The sequence below is a fragment of the Rhipicephalus microplus genome, unplaced genomic scaffold (assembly GCF_043290135.1).
Source record: "Rhipicephalus microplus isolate Deutch F79 unplaced genomic scaffold, USDA_Rmic scaffold_181, whole genome shotgun sequence".
NCBI classification, from domain to species: domain Eukaryota; kingdom Metazoa; phylum Arthropoda; class Arachnida; order Ixodida; family Ixodidae; genus Rhipicephalus; species Rhipicephalus microplus.
In genome coordinates, this window is record NW_027464752.1 from 327,501 (window position 1) to 340,000 (window position 12,500).

Consider the following 12,500-nt stretch of genomic DNA (forward strand, 5'->3'; position numbering starts at 1 on the left):
AACAGGTCACTAAAAGCCTATAGATGACGGTGTTGGAGGAAAAGAAAAATATCGAGAAAGCACTGCGGTGTGCCGTGCGTAGGGACGGGCGCGCGTGCCACATGCCGCCGAAATATGGGTGTCGGAGAAAACAGAGTGCCGCGCGTAACGAGGGGCGCGCGTGTTACAGAGAGATATGCCCAAACGCATGAAAGTGTACGCAGGTGTCCTAAGGCAGTTTTTTTTTTTTTCCTCATTTTGATGTCGCCCCGGCTGACGTGGTTTTCGTTTTTCCGTGCCGCCCCGGCTGACGCGGTTTTCGTTTTTCCGTGCCGCCCCGGCTGACGCAGTTTTTGCGCCGCCCCGGCTGACGCGGTTTTCGCGCCGCCCCGGCTGACGCGGTTCCGACTTTGCACTTTTTGGCTCACCCCGGCTGGCGGCCCACTCACTCGATCGCCAGGTCTGTTTGCCCCGGTGGTTCCACCGCCAGGCTTAAGCGCGAACTTTTTTTGTTTGTTTTCTTTTGATTAAGCGCAAGCTTTTTTCTTTGTTTTCTTTTGATTAAGCGCGGGCTTTTTTCTTTGTTTTTTTTGCATTCGCCCCGGCAGACGCGGTTTTTGCGCCGCCCCGGCTGACGCGGTTTTTGCCGCCCCGGCTGACGCAGTTCGGACTTAGCACTTTTCGGCTGTGCCTGGCTGGCGGCCCACTCACTCGATCGCCATGTCTGTTTGCCACAGTTTTCCCGGTGGTGCCGCACCCGGGCTCGCCCCGGCTGACGCGGTTTCGTGCCGCCCCGGCAGACGCGGTTTTCGCGCCGCCCCGGCTGACGCGGTTTCGTGCCGCCCCGGCAGACGCGGTTTTTTGCCGCCCCGGCTGACGCAGTTCGGACTTGGCACTTTTTGGCTGAGCCTTGCTGGCGGCCCACTCACTCGATCGCCATGTCTGTTTGCCACAGTTTTCCCGGTGGTGCCGCACCCGGGCTCGCCCCGGCAGACGCGTTTTTTTTTTCTTTCGCCCCGGCTGACGCAGTTTTCGCGCCGCCCCGGCAGACGCGGTTTTCGCGCCGCCCCGGCAGACGCGGTTTTTTGCGCCGCCCCGGCTGACGCAGTTCGGACTTGGCACTTTTTGGCTGAGCCTGGCTGGCGGCCCACTCACTCGATCGCCATGTCTGTTTGCCACAGTTTTCCCGGTGGTGCCGCACCCGGGCTCGCCCCGGCTGACGCAGTTTTCGCGCCGCCCCGGCTGACGCGGTTTCGTGCCGCCCCGGCAGACGCGGTTTTTTGCGCCGCCCCGGCTGACGCGGTTTTTTGCCGCCCCGGCTGACGCAGTTCGGACTTGGCACTTTTCGGCTGTGCCTGGCTGGCGGCCCACTCACTCGATCGCCATGTCTGTTTGCCACAGTTTTCCCGGTGGTGCCGCACCCGGGCTCGCCCCGGCAGACGCGTTTTTTTTTTTTTCTTTCGCCCCGGCTGACGCAGTTTTCGCGCCGCCCCGGCTGACGCGGTTTCGTGCCGCCCCGGCAGACGCGGTTTTTTGCGCCGCCCCGGCTGACGCGGTTTTTGCCGCCCCGGCTGACGCAGTTCGGACTTAGCACTTTTTGGCTGAGCCTGGCTGGTGGCCCACTCACTCGATCGCCATGTCTGTTAGCCACAGTTTTCCCGGTGGTGCCGCACCCGGGCTCGCCCCGGCTGACGCAGTTTTCGCGCCGCCCCGGCTGACGCGGTTTCGTGCCGCCCCGGCAGACGCGGTTTTCGCGCCGCCCCGGCTGACGCGGTTTTTGCCGCCCCGGCTGACGCAGTTCGGACTTAGCACTTTTCGGCTGTGCCTGGCTGGCGGCCCACTCACTCGATCGCCATGTCTGTTTGCCACAGTTTTCCCGGTGGTGCCGCACCCGGGCTCGCCCCGGCTGACGCAGTTTTCGCGCCGCCCCGGCTGACGCGGTTTCGTGCCGCCCCGGCAGACGCGGTTTTCGCGCCGCCCCGGCTGACGCGGTTTCGTGCCGCCCCGGCAGACGCGGTTTTTTGCCGCCCCAGCTGACGCAGTTCGGACTTAGCACTTTTTGGCTGAGCCTTGCTGGCGACCCACTCACTCGATCGCCATGTCTGTTTGCCACAGTTTTCCCGGTGGTGCCGCACCCGGGCTCGCCCCGGCAGACGCGTTTTTTTTTTTCTTTCGCCCCGGCTGACGCAGTTTTCGCGCCGCCCCGGCAGACGCGGTTTTCGCGCCGCCCCGGCAGACGCGGTTTTTTGCGCCGCCCCGGCTGACGCGGTTTTTTGCCGCCCCGGCTGACGCAGTTCGGACTTGGCACTTTTTGGCTGAGCCTGGCTGGCGGCCCACTCACTCGATCGCCATGTCTGTTTGCCACAGTTTTCCCGGTGGTGCCGCACCCGGGCTCGCCCCGGCTGACGCAGTTTTCGCGCCGCCCCGGCTGACGCGGTTTCGTGCCGCCCCGGCAGACGCGGTTTTTTGCGCCGCCCCGGCTGACGCGGTTTTTTGCCGCCCCGGCTGACACGGTTCGGACTTTGCACTTTTCGGCTGTGCCTGGCTGGCGGCCCACTCACTCGATCGCCATGTCTGTTTGCCACAGTTTTCCCGGTGGTGCCGCACCCGGGCTCGCCCCGGCAGACGCGTTTTTTTTTTTTTTTCTTTCGCCCCGGCTGACGCAGTTTTCGCGCCGCCCCGGCTGACGCGGTTTCGTGCCGCCCCGGCAGACGCGGTTTTTTGCGCCGCCCCGGCTGACGTGGTTTTTGCCGCCCCGGCTGACGCAGTTCGGACTTTGCACTTTTTGGCTGAGCCTGGCTGGCGGCCCACTCACTCGATCGCCATGTCTGTTTGCCACAGTTTTCCCGGTGGTGCCGCACCCGGGCTCGCCCCGGCAGACGCGTTTTTTTTTTTCCTTCGCCCCGGCAGACGTGGTTCCCCCCCCCCCCTCCGTCTTTCTTTTTGTTTTTTTTTTTCGCCGCGGCTGAAGTGGATTTTTCGGTGCCTCGACGCCCCGGTAGTCGCGGTTTTTCCGTTTCCGCACGGCCCCGGCTGACGCTGCTCGGTCACAGTCGCCTTTTGTGGTGATTGCAGACTTCTTGAGCGCGGGTGTTTTTTTTTTTTGTTGTTGTTGTTGTTTTATTACGCATTCGCTCCAGCAGACGCTGTTTAGACTTTTTGTTTCCTCTTTTATCCTGCGACGAGGTGACGAGGTTTATTCGGTGCCCCGCCGCCCCGGCTGAAGTGATTTTTCCTGTCCCGTGCCGCCCCGGCTGACGCGGTTGGGACTTCGCGTTTGTTCGGCCGCCACGGGTTTTGGCGCACTCGCTCGGTTGCTTGTTGTTGCCACTTGTTGCGAACCCAGGTTTCTTGAGCGAGCGCGGGCGTTTTTTCTTCCTTTCTTTCTTTGTTCTATGTGTTAGCGAATCGGCCTTTAATATCACACGAGGACTCACAACCAACAATTTTCAGTTTGAAGTGTAAAAAATCTGCAGGTGTTGACGTAACTGACTTGCCCCGTACCCTTGAGTACATCCATGAAGTTCTCGTAGTACTACTAAATCGCATTATTCCAAGTGGAGAAATTCCCATAAACTTGCAAACCTCTACACGAAAATCGGTGCGCGTGATAAAGTTGAAAATTATCGTCCGATATCAAATGTGCCTTCTATAACACAAATTCTAGGAAAAAAAAAAAAAAAACACTTGTTCGCCGTTTTCTGCGCCGTGACTGGCAGCACTCCGGCGAAGCGAAACGGGGTCGATTCGAGCACGATATCGGCGTCTTTCGACGTGCTCGCCGGCGACCGTCGCACGAGTACGTCGCACGAGCGCGTCTGCCGGGGCGCCGTTTGCGAAGCCGACGCAAAAGTGGGAACCGCCGCTCGGATGATCGCCGCTTTCGGCAGAGTGAGTGTTGGCACTCCGGGGAAGCGAAACAGCGTGAATGCGCCCACGAAATCGGCGTATTTTGAAGTGCCCGCCGGCGACCGTCGCACGAGTACGGTAAACCGCGTCAGCCGGGGCGTAGTTCGGGACGCCGACGAAAAAGTGGGAAGCGCAACTCGGATCTTCGCCGTTTTTGCAGGAGTGAGTGGCGGCCCTCCTGCGAGACCAAGAAGCATCGATTCGTGCACGAATTCGGCGCCTTTCGACGTGATCGCCGGCGACCGTCGCTCGAGTAGGGCAAACCGCGTCTGCCGGGGCGGGCTTCGGGACGCCGATGCGAAAGTGGGAAACGCTGCTCGGATGTTCGCCGTTTTTGGCCGAGTGAGTGCTGGCACACGGGCGAAGCCAAACGGGGCCGATTACGGCACGATATCGGCGTCTTTCGACGTGCCCGCCGGCGACCGTCGCACGAGTACGGTAAACCGCGTCAGCCCGGGCGGAGTTCGGGACGCCGATGCGAAAGTGGAGAACGCCGCTCGGATCTTCGCCGTTTTTGGAGGAGTGAGTGGCGGCACTCCGGAGAAGCCAAGGAGCGCCAATTAGCGCACGATATCGGCGTCTTTCGACGCGCTCGCCGGCGACCGTCGCACGAGTAGGGCAAACCGCGTCTGCCGGGGCGGGGTTTACGACGCCGACGCAAAAGTGGGAACCGCCGCTCGGATGTTGGCCGTTTTTGGCAGAGTGAGTGCTGGCACTCCGGCGACGCGAAAGAGCGCGAATGCGCCCACGAAAGTGGCGTATTTGGACGTGCGTGACGGCGACCGCTGCAGGAGTACGAAAAACCACGTCAGCCGGGGCGAGCGACACACGGCGGTCTGGGTGCTTATCGCTGCTATTATAGGGGCACCCCGGCAGACGCAGAAAAAAAAAAAAAATTTTCGACCTTCTTTTTTGCTGGTCGAGCTCGGGTAACCCAGGTCGCAATGGGAGCCGCGCACGAAAGCGGCGTCGCGAGACGCGTTCGCGGTCGCTAGTCGCACGAGCTCGGCAACCGCGTCAGCCGGCGCGGAGTTCGGGATGCCGACGGCTAAGTGGGTACCGCTGCTCGGATGTTCGCCGTTTTTGGCCGAGTGAGTGCTGGCACTCCGGTGAAGCCAAGGAGCGCCAATTCGTGCACGATATCGGCGTCTTTCGACGTGCCCGCCGGCCACCGCCGCACGAGTACGGCAAACCGCGTCTGCCGGGGCGGGGTTCGCGACGCGTACGCAATAGTGGGAACCGTCGCTCGGATGTTCGTCGTCTTTGGCCGAGCGAGTGCTGGCACTCCGGCGAAGCGAAACGGGGCCGATTCGGGCACGATATCGGCGTATTTCGACGTGCTCGCCGGCGACCGTCGCACGAGTACGGCAAAGCGCGTCTGCCGGGGCGAGGTTTGCGACGCCGACGAAAAAGTGGGAAGCGCCGCTCGGATCTTCGCCGTTTTTGCAGGAGTGAGTGGCGGCCCTCCTGCGAGACCAAGAAGCATCGACTCGCGCACGATATCGGTGTCTTTCGACGTGCCCGCCGGCCACCGCCGCACGAGTACGGCAAACCGCGTATGCCGGGGCGGGGTTGGCGACGCCGACGCAAAAGTGGGAACCGCCACTAGGATGTTCGCCGTTTTTGGCAGAGTGAGTGCTGGCACTCCGGCGAAGCGAAAGAGCGCGAATGCGCCCACGAAAGTGGCGTGTTTGGACGTGCTTGACGACGACCACCGCAGGAAAACGAAAAACCACGTCAGCCGGGGCGAGCGACCCATGGCGGTCTGGGTGCTTATCGCTGCTATTATAGGGGCACCCCGGCAGACGCAAAAAAAAAAAAAAAAATTTTTTTCGACATTCTTTTTTGCTCGTCGACCTCGGGTGACCCAGGTCGCAGTGGGAGCCGCGCACGAAAGCGGCGTCGCGAGACGGCTTCGCGGTCGCTAGTCGCACGAGCTCGGCAACCGCGTCTGCCGGGGCGGAGTTCGGGACGCCGACGGCTAAGTGGGAACCGCCGCTCGGATGTTCGCCGTTTGTGGCCGAGTGAGTGCTGGCACTCCGGCGAAGCCAAACGGGGCCGATTCCGGCACGATATCGGCGTCTTTCTACGTGCTCGCCGGCGACCGTCGCACGAGTACGGCAAAGTGCGTCTGCCGGGGCGGGGTTTGCGACGCGTACGCAATAGTGAGAACCGTCGCTCGGATGTTCGTCGTCTTTCGCCGAGCCAGTGCTGGCAATCCGGCGAAGCCGAACGGAGCCGATTCGGGCACGATATCGGCGTCTTTCCACGTGCTCGCCGGCGACCGTCGCACGAGTACGGTAAACCGCGTCAGCCGGGGCGGAGTTCGGGACGCCGATGCGAAAGTGGGAAGCGCCGCTCGGATCTTCGCCGTTTTTGGAGGAGTCAGTGGCGGCACTCCGGTGAAGCCAAGGTGCGCCAATTCGCGCACGATATCGGCGTCTTTCGACGTGCCCGCCGGCCACCGTCGCACGAGTACGGCAAACCTCGTCTGCCGGGGCGGGGTTTGCGACGCCGACGCAAAAGTGGGAACCGCCGCTCGGATGTTCGCCGTTTTTGGCAGAGTGAGTGCTGGCACTCCGGCGAAGCGAAAGAGCGCGAATGCGCCCACGAAAGTGGCGTGTTTGGACGTGCTTGACGACGACCACCGCAGGAAAACGAAAAACCACGTCAGCCGGGGCGAGCGACCCATGGCGGTCTGGGTGCTTATCGCTGCTATTATAGGGGCACCCCGGCAGACGCAAAAAAAAAAAAAAATTTTTTTCGACATTCTTTTTTGCTCGTCGACCTCGGGTGACCCAGGTCGCAGTGGGAGCCGCGCACGAAAGCGGCGTCGCGAGACGGCTTCGCGGTCGCTAGTCGCACGAGCTCGGCAACCGCGTCTGCCGGGGCGGAGTTCGGGACGCCGACGGCTAAGTGGGAACCGCCGCTCGGATGTTCGCCGTTTGTGGCCGAGTGAGTGCTGGCACTCCGGCGAAGCCAAACGGGGCCGATTCCGGCACGATATCGGCGTCTTTCTACGTGCTCGCCGGCGACCGTCGCACGAGTACGGCAAAGTGCGTCTGCCGGGGCGGGGTTTGCGACGCGTACGCAATAGTGAGAACCGTCGCTCGGATGTTCGTCGTCTTTCGCCGAGCCAGTGCTGGCACTCCGGCGAAGCCGAACGGAGCCGATTCGGGCACGATATCGGCGTCTTTCCACGTGCTCGCCGGCGACCGTCGCACGAGTACGGTAAACCGCGTCAGCCGGGGCGGAGTTCGGGACGCCGATGCGAAAGTGGGAAGCGCCGCTCGGATCTTCGCCGTTTTTGGAGGAGTCAGTGGCGGCACTCCGGTGAAGCCAAGGTGCGCCAATTCGCGCACGATATCGGCGTCTTTCGACGTGCCCGCCGGCCACCGTCGCACGAGTACGGCAAACCTCGTCTGCCGGGGCGGGGTTTGCGACGCCGACGCAAAAGTGGGAACCGCCGCTCGGATGTTCGCCGTTTTTGGCAGAGTGAGTGCTGGCACTCCGGCGAAGCGAAAGAGCGTGAATGCGCCCACGAAAGTAGCGTATTTGGACGTGCTTGACGGCGACCGCCGCAGGAGTACGAAAAACCACGTCAGCCGGGGCGAGCGACCCACGGCGGTCTGGGTGCTTATCGCTGCTATTATAGGGGCACCCCGGCAGACGCAGAAAGAAAAAAAAAAATGGGGACATGGCGTGCGTCACCGTGCGGCTTCGCAGCGTTGCCGAAGTCGCCGAGCCCTTCGACTGAGCCGAACGGCGGACAGGGAACGTTGGTCGGCCGTTCTAACCTGTCGGTGCCACGCCGAGACGTCGTTAAGGAAAACCGCGTCGTGGGCCTCTACGACGCCGTCGAGTCGTTGTACGTTTGGTGTCCAGCGTGTCGGCGGCGAGTAGCGGACACGTCGTTCACGACTTCGGTCTTTCGCAGTCGACGCGAACTTGCGGAGAGTCGTGGTGCCTCACGTTTTCGGCAGAAACCGCGGCGGAATTTTCCCGTGCGTGCGCGCACGACCTCGGTGCTGTGCCGTCAGCGTAGTGTTGCACAAACTCGTGGCCTACCCAAGGTGCGGTACGTTTGCGGCCGTATCCTCGGTGGGAATTTCGTGAGTAGGGTCGCAAATTCTACGACCTCGGCGGGTTTGAGAGCGACGTAGACTTGTGGCACGCTCAACATGCCACACGTTTCGGGGCACACCCGCGGTGAAATTTTCTCGAGTACGCTCGTATTAGGGCCCAAGGAGGTCTGGGTACTTATCGCTGCTATTATGTGGGGGTTCTCGTGAGCGGCGTACGCGAAAGCGACCGGGTGTCTGATATGCGGCGGGCTTCGGCCTCGTCAAGCGTGTCCTCGGGTCTGCTCCAGGGGAATCCACGGCAGTCGTCTGCAGCCTCATCCGCTTGATGCGTTAGGGGCTGGTTGTCGGACGGTGCCGTTGTACCACGATATCGAGGTGTGTTCCGTGTCGTCCTCGGGCGATTCAGATGCGAAAGCGCCGAAGACGCGGGCGTGACCCGTCGTCTGGCGGCTTTGCAGTCTCGGCTCCGTTGCTAGTTCCGGCCGGTCCACCGACAGTGCAGCGGGCTTGGGCAACCCGCACGGCGCGACCGAGTCGATGCAACGAAAAAGAGCGAGCATGAACGTGCTTCTTGCCGCACGGCTCCCACTCGTCTTTCGGGAAGGTTGTGCCGTAGCGAGCTCGAACGCCGTCATCTCGGAGTGCAAAATAAGCGTGTTGGGGCGCCTGAAGGTGGCCTCCGCCGCACACAGACTGCGTCCGGCCCGCCGAGGGCGAGGACGGACGCGCAGTCGAACGATTACCTGGTTGATCCTGCCAGTAATCATATGCTTGTCTCAAAGATTAAGCCATGCATGTCTAAGTACATGCCGAAATAAGGCGAAACCGCGAATGGCTCATTAAATCAGTTATGGTTCCTTAGATCGTTTCTTCCTACTTGGATAACTGTGGCAATTCTAGAGCTAATACATGCAGTGAGCCTGGAGCCCTTTGGGTAACGGGTGCTTTTATTAGACCAAGATCGATCGGGTTTCGGCCCGTATTGTGTGGTGACTCTGGATAACTTTGTGCTGATCGCATGGCCACGAGCCGGCGACGTTTCTTTCAAGTGTCTGCCTTATCAACTTTCGATGGTAGGTTACTTGCTTACCATGGTTGTTACGGGTAACGGAGAATCAGGGTTCGATTCCGGAGAGGGAGCCTGAGAAACGGCTACCACATCCAAGGAAGGCAGCAGGCGCGCAAATTACCCACTCCCGGCACGGGGAGGTAGTGACGAAAAATAACAATACGGGACTCTTTTGAGGCCCCGTAATTGAAATGAGTACACTCTAAATCCTTTAACGAGGATCAATTGGAGGGCAAGTCTGGTGCCAGCAGCCGCGGTAATTCCAGCTCCAATAGCGTATACTAAAGCTGCTGCGGTTAAAAAGCTCGTAGTTGGATCTCAGTTCCAGACGAGTAGTGCATCTACCCGATGCGACGGCTCGGACTGAACATCATGCCGGTTCTTTCTTGGTGCACTTCATTGTGTGCCTCGAGATGGCCGGTGCTTTTACTTTGAAAAAATTAGAGTGCTCAACGCAGGCGAGTCGCCTGAATAAACTTGCATGGAATAATAGAACAAGACCTCGTTTCTGTTCTGTTGGTTTTTGGAATACGAGGTAATGATTAAGAGGGACGGACGGGGGCATTCGTATTGCGGCGCTAGAGGTGAAATTCTTGGACCGTCGCAAGACGAACTACTGCGAAAGCATTTGCCAAGAATGTTTTCATTGATCAAGAACGAAAGTCAGAGGTTCGAAGGCGATCAGATACCGCCCTAGTTCTGACCATAAACGATGCCAACCAGCGATCCGCCTGAGTTACTCAAATGACTCGGCGGGCAGCTTCCGGGAAACCAAAGTATTTGGGTTCCGGGGGAAGTATGGTTGCAAAGCTGAAACTTAAAGGAATTGACGGAAGGGCACCACCAGGAGTGGAGCCTGCGGCTTAATTTGACTCAACACGGGAAAACTTACCCGGCCCGGACACTGGGAGGATTGACAGATTGAGAGCTCTTTCTTGATTCGGTGGATGGTGGTGCATGGCCGTTCTTAGTTGGTGGAGCGATTTGTCTGGTTAATTCCGATAACGAACGAGACTCTAGCCTATTAAATAGGTGCGGGGTTCCCAGCACCTTACAACCTTCTTAGAGGGACAAGCGGCTCCTAGCCGCACGAAACAGAGCAATAACAGGTCTGTGATGCCCTTAGATGTCCGGGGCCGCACGCGCGCTACACTGAAGGAAGCAGCGTGTCTTTATCCCTGTCTGAAAAGACTGGGTAACCCGTGGAACTTCTTTCGTGATTGGGATAGGGGCTTGCAATTGTTCCCCTTGAACGAGGAATTCCCAGTAAGCGCGAGTCATAAGCTCGCGTTGATTACGTCCCTGCCCTTTGTACACACCGCCCGTCGCTACTACCGATTGAATGATTTAGTGAGGTCTTCGGACCGATGTCCGGCGCGGCCTTTCGGTTGCGCCGGTCTGTTGGAAAGATGACCAAACTTGATCATTTAGAGGAAGTAAAAGTCGTAACAAGGTTTCCGTAGGTGAACCTGCGGAAGGATCATTAACGGATTGTGAAGGGTGAGCGCCTCAGCTGCGTCTGCGCCCGACACTTTCTGCCGCTGACCCCGTTTGGACGCGGGGTCGGCTTTTCCCCACGGGGCTGCCTGAATGTGGAGCGGCACCCCGTGACAAATTGTTGCGCCCAGCGGACGCCAACACCGCGACCTTGGACGGTCGGCCAGGTGGCGGACGCGGGTACAAACGGCGCAACGCACTCATAGGTCGGCTTTCGACCCGCCACTGCACCGTGGCTCGAAGCGCTCGAAATGCGCGACCCGACCGCTGCGGGACCGCCTAGTACTGTAAACAGGAGCGGCGGAGCGCGAACGGCGAGTCGTGGTTACGTCGGTAGAAGGCGAGGCTGCGCGTTCCCGAAACGCCAGCCGAGTGCCCTCCCGACCGTTCGAGCGTGCAAGAACGAGACCCGACAATCGCGCGGCGACTGCCAAGTACGAGAGGAACGGCACAAGCGTCGGCGGTCGGTCAAGGAACTGGCGATGTGACGGGTCCGCTGTGCACCAGTGCATACCGTCCCGCCGTCCGCGGCAAGCGCCTCCGCGTCCTCGGGTGACGGAGGCTGCCGGTCGGTTCTTGCAGGCGAGGGATCTCGCTGGCACCGGTTCGCGTTGACGCGCGGCCGGTCATGGCACGGCGATGCGACGGCCGAGGTGCGCAGTACTCGATGGAGGAACCGCACGCTCCGATGACCGTCCCGCCCTCCGCGGCGTATGCGTACCGACCGTAATGGTTGCAGCAGCGCCGGCCGGCTTTTGAATTCGCCACACGAAACACGGTGCGAGATCGCGGTTAGGGGAGCGTCGACGTTGCCAGGCGTTTTGCTTGCTGCCGAGGGAAAGGCGGCACGGCCACGTCGCGCTCGTCGCGATTAGCGGGTCTGCGCGCTTTGGGAAGGTGCCGCAACGACTTGCCGAAAGAGGAAGCACGGAAGAACGAGGGACTTGGACGTCCCGACAATTGAACGCACTTGCGGCCAGGCCCTTGCTGGCTTCGTTCTTCCGCCTCGAGTAGGCTCGTACGCGGCTCCGGCGCCGAAAGTGGTCCTTGGCACCGACTTCGGTGGACGTGGGAAGTGCCGCGCAAGTACGGCGCGCCTGGCTCCACCTGTTGGCTAAAGTAGGCAGCCGGATCGGCATTTTGGTGTGCGGTGGCAAACCGTGGATGCGAAAAAAGCTTGTGCGATTTCGTGGAACAAAAAGCGGGGGTCCCCCTTTTTATGCGGAGGAGACCGACCCGCCCGCCGTGGTGAACCGCGACGCCACGGTAAAAACGGGAGAGGCTTGTCGATGGGACCGTGCATCCCGCGCTCCACGGAGGCCGGGAGGCGGCCGCCCGAGGAAATGTGTAGCCGTCGAGGCCCGCATCTGCGTGCACTCTTATCCAAATGGGTGTACCGCAGGCATTTTCTGGTTAGGCGGGCCAATGAGAGCGAGCACACAACGATACCTACGGGTCCGGCTTGGAGAACCGGCTTCGACGCCTCCCGAGTATTTATAGAGGGGTGGACCACGAAAGCACTCGCAAGTAGCGGAAGCGAAACGCCGTCCGAAACACACCGTTTGCTCGATTTGCGGCAGCCGAAAAAGGCGCGGCAGAGTTTTGGAGTCCAAGCGTGCGCTGAAAAGCGCCCTTCTTGGCCACTGTTTGGCCGAGTGCCAGAAACGTTTGGTTTTGACTGTACGGAATTGAACAAACACTTTTTCACGACTCTAAGCGGTGGATCACTCGGTTCTCGGGTCGATGAAGAACGCAGCCAGCTGCGAGACTTGGTGTGAATTGCAGGACACACTGAGCACTGATTCTTTGAACGCACATTGCGGCCTTGGGTCTTCCCTTGGCTTCGTCTGTCTGAGGGTCGGATCACATATCAAGAGAGCCTTCGGCGCACAAGGGAACGTGAGCCGTCGACTCGTTTTGACCGCGTCGGCAACACGGACAGCACGCTGAACACCTCACAG

General features: G+C 60.4%; 2 non-coding genes across 2 annotated transcripts; both read left to right on the top strand.

The window, feature by feature from the left end:
* The first annotated feature begins 8,713 nt into the window (after positions 1 to 8,713).
* LOC142791677 (small subunit ribosomal RNA) lies at positions 8,714 to 10,528 on the top strand. The gene has a single exon (XR_012890374.1). It is a non-coding gene; the product is annotated as a small subunit ribosomal RNA (ribosomal RNA).
* Positions 10,529 to 12,247: 1,719 nt separating this feature from the next.
* Positions 12,248 to 12,400, top strand: LOC142791660 (5.8S ribosomal RNA). Its single transcript, XR_012890358.1, has one exon. It is a non-coding gene; the product is annotated as a 5.8S ribosomal RNA (ribosomal RNA).
* The last annotated feature ends 100 nt before the right edge of the window (positions 12,401 to 12,500 follow it).